The sequence below is a fragment of the Hipposideros armiger genome, unplaced genomic scaffold (assembly GCF_001890085.2).
Source record: "Hipposideros armiger isolate ML-2016 unplaced genomic scaffold, ASM189008v1 scaffold_635, whole genome shotgun sequence".
Classification (NCBI taxonomy): domain Eukaryota; kingdom Metazoa; phylum Chordata; class Mammalia; order Chiroptera; family Hipposideridae; genus Hipposideros; species Hipposideros armiger.
Window position 1 is genome coordinate 1,047,028 of NW_017731985.1, and position 4,202 is coordinate 1,051,229.

Here is a 4,202-nt window from a genome sequence, read left to right on the forward strand (position 1 = left end):
CTCTCTCTCTCATTGTTTTTCTTTCCAGATATAATTTTATCACATTTCTCCTTTGCTGACTCAGGAGATTACTTTTTTTTTTAAGGAAAAAGTTCTTCTTAAGCCATGAGCCTAGAATTAAACTCACACAATACACAGCATAGGGATGGCCAATAAACACATGGACTGCTTATAATCTTAGCACTTTCCTGTGGGGAAATTTAAGGGGTTGATGCATATGAGCAGTCAGGGAGGAGGCAGGGGCGATAAATGAGATCACATAAATCTGTAATACTATTTCATCTTCTTTCGGGATGAAAATTTGCAGCATTAATAATATTAAGAATCATCATAGCTAGCAAAAAGCAGCAACATGAGCAGTGCTGAAGAATGTGGGCTTTGGAGTCAGACTGCTTAGATTTAAACCCTGACTCATCCACCACTTTCTTACTTCATGATCTTAGGTAAGTTATTCAGTCCCTTGGTACCTCAGTTTTACCTGATGAAATGGGAGCAATAATTGTACCCACTTCATAAAGCAGTAAAAACTAAAAAAATAACAATAGCTAATATTTATTAAGTGCTTATTATGTGCCAGGCACTGTACTAAGTGCTTTGTATGTATTCTCATTTAATTTTTATCATGATCTAAAGAGACAAACACCATGTTCAAAGATTTAAGAGATGAAAATGCAGATGAATGGACAGATGCATGAGATTTATTTTATTTTATTTTAAAGATTTTATTGGGGAATTAGGGGAGGGGAACAGACAAGTTGCTGTCCTTTTATTCTTCAGTCTAGTTGTGGAGGACATCACTTCACTGGCCCATGTTGGTATTATCATTGCGCTCTTCCCGGGTGAGGCAGATCGGTGGACAGCCACTCACGGTGGCTCATGGCAGCTCACGCCAGTTGCCGGCCACTCACTGTAGCTCATGGCAGCCCACTGCAGCAGGGGCTGCAGCCTACGCCATTGCTGGCAACTCACGGCAGCCCAGTTCCAGGTTGAGCTGTTGTTCAGCATCTTAGCTATAGAGGGCGCAGCATCACTGGCCCTCACAGATGCATGAGCTTTAGAGAAAAATGGACTGTGCTTGAAGTCAGTCTCTTCTGCTTACTTTTAATGTGATCATTGACAGGTTTCCTCACCTCCCAGGCTCTATTTCCTCATCTGTAGAAAGGGGACGATGGCACTCATAGGCTTTGGAAGGAGGGAGACTTCATAAGATAATGGATATGAAATCGTAGGGTTTCTTGCTTACTATTACATTTTCATAAATGCCTACTATGTGCTAGTCTTTCCCATGTTCACACCATTCTGTGAGATCAGTATTATTGTCTTTTTTTTACATGACAAGGATACAACATTTTGGTGAACTCCTTGTCACCCCTGCAGCATTAGAACAGGAGGAGGAGGGTGCAGCCTCCCTTGTATCAGACACTGCAGCTTTCTCGAGTCTTCAGTGCAGGGGTGCAGGTAACTTGGCCATTGCACCTGGGGGATGAGCCACGGCATGTGTGGAAATGTTGGGAAAATGTTGTAAGTGAAGGAAGCAGACTCCTGGCTGGATTGACCTGAGGACCTCTTCTTTTAGTGGGTGAACTTACTGTTATCTCAAGACTCTGCATCTGCTTTACAGGGAGATGGGGTTAGAGGGACAGGACAGAAAAACTGACCTTCAAATTATCTTGAGGTCAAAGAATCTAATAGCCACGAAGTGCCAGCATCACTTTTATTATATGAAGCAATTAAGCAAATAGCCTTTGTCTTTAGGCCAGATGGATCTAGCTTCATGAGCTGTGGAAGTTACTTGGCCTCTCTGAGCTCCAATCTCCTCATCGGAAAATAGAAAAATATCCCACAGGGTTAGAGGAATGAGTAAGCAATTGTGTAGAGAGCATTTATAAGAGACAAATTTGTTAATTTCTGTCTCTTAACTATTATTTTGTAAGAAAATAAGCTTAGGACCCTGATGAAGTGTCAAAAAGCAAGGGGCATAGCAAAAGGGCAAAACAGGGTATTTCAAGGTGGACTTAGCTCCAGCACAGTGATGTAGGGAATCTCTAAGGACCATGAAGAAAGGGAATGTCCAAGTTGCCAAGTGCTGGAGAAGGGAGTTCTCTGACTTTCGTTCAGCTGAGATTGTGTGTGGCATGTGGTTGTCATTTTACTTTGCTGTCATTTCACGGAAGCTTTGTATAAAATGATATGATGCTATGTGGCATGACAGTCAGCGTAAACATTGCTCACAGGTGACCTCCAAACTGCTATTTTGTGTATGAACTAAGTTGTACCCAAAGGAAAAAAAAGTCTTTCCATTTGGGCCCCAGCCTAATAGATAATTCATGTCTTGCCTGACAGTTTGGAAAAAGTTTCATAAGCTGTCTGCCAGCACTTGGCCTTGAGAATCAGTGCTGAGCTGAGGTTAGGATTGTTCACTGAACAGATGTTTGGCTTGCAGCAAGTTATTCAACCGGAGACTCTGCTCCTTGTTGTGAAGAGTGTAGCTAACATCCTTACTCACTGTCTGCTCAATAAATGATAGCAACTATTCTGATCATTAATAATCATCATCAGAAACTGATTGGTGGAACTATACATACTCATATTGGAACAAACAAGCACATTCCTTTAGGCTATTCCTGCCTTATGTGAGTTTTCTTTGCTATATGTCATTTCCTAGCATAGTGCTTGACACATAACAGAAATTCAGTTTAGTTAGATGGTGCTTGTAAAAAAAATCAGACTATGATTCTAACAGACAAAATAAATCTGTGGTATTAGAAGTCACGATGGTGGTTATCATTGAGAGGATGACTGCAAGGGATGACACTAAGGGGCTGACAATATTCTGTTTCTTGATCTGGGTGATTATGAGTGTGTGTTCACTTTGAGGAAATCCATTAAGCTTTACACTTAGAATATATAGGCTTTTCTATGTGTATTTTAAATTTCAACAAAAAGATATTTTAAGAATTATCAAATACGGTAAATTTGGTGAGTAGAAAGATGTCTTATGAGTAGTATTTATAATGTTTAAGGAAGAGGTGACTGAGTCGGTTACAGCTGGTGGATGGACAAGGTCCTTTCCTTTCTGGACCCGATGTAAAGAGCTTACTGAGACCTGATTCTGCAGCATCAGGGACCAGTGAGCATCACTAAGCAAAGTTATGAAGGGAGACATCTTCCTAAAACAAATCTGATCACTGTGTTTCCTCCCTATGCACATACTCGTTTAAATGTCCACACTTGCCTTTTCTTAATTAAGTCTTCTGATGAGTCTAGTGGAAATTTGGACAATAAATCAGAATACTGAAGAAAGTGAGATAGGAGGCTGTTATAACATCTAGACAAATGATGGTGATTTTTGGCTCGATTAGTTTTACTGGGATCTGAAAGAAGGGGATATTTCAAATATCATTGATTTGGGGGATATATTACAGAGTGAAAAGAGATACTAAGTGTGTGTGTGTGTGTGTGTGTGTGTGTGTGTGTGTGTTTTCCTGGAGATTTTATGGATAACAGGAAAGGAAGGAAGGCCTGACAGGTACTGGAGGGTGAGCTTTAGGGGGAAAATTGGGAAATTAGAATTTGTGTCTCTGCAAGACTTTCAATTTACAGTGCAAAGCGATGGGAAGATACTTAGACAGATGGAGATGCAGTCCTGTTGCTGAGGAGAGAAGCTGGGGAGACTGTGTAGCCTAAGTGTACAATATGACATTGAGGGAATAGATGAGCTTACACACTACACTCTGGCCTCCTTGCTTAACATTATTAGCTGTGGGGTTCAGAGCTCATGCTTCTCTGCCCGACTCTTCAGGTGGGGCCCCTCAAGGCCTGTCAGCCTCACCCTTATGTCCACAACTGAGAACTTTAAAATACCTGGGGTGGTCATAACAGCTTTTATAGTAAAAGGGACAAAAAAGATATATTTAAGGGGAAAATGCCTTCAAATGGAGTATATGCCCATGGGACTGTCTTAAAGGCAGAGTCAGAAGAAAATGTGCAAACTGCAAGCAGACAATGAGGTGGAGGTGGGGGTTGTTGGGAAAGAAAGAATCTAACAAAAATGAACGCACCTGAGTTCCCATCTTGTTCACCAGGCTTAGCTTTGAAGAAGTTTTGAATACTCCTTCTAAGCCAGCCAATCTTCACAGGAGAGAAATTTGAATCGTTGAACACATTGAAAAGAACCCTTGGGTCCCAAAGGTATTTCCAGA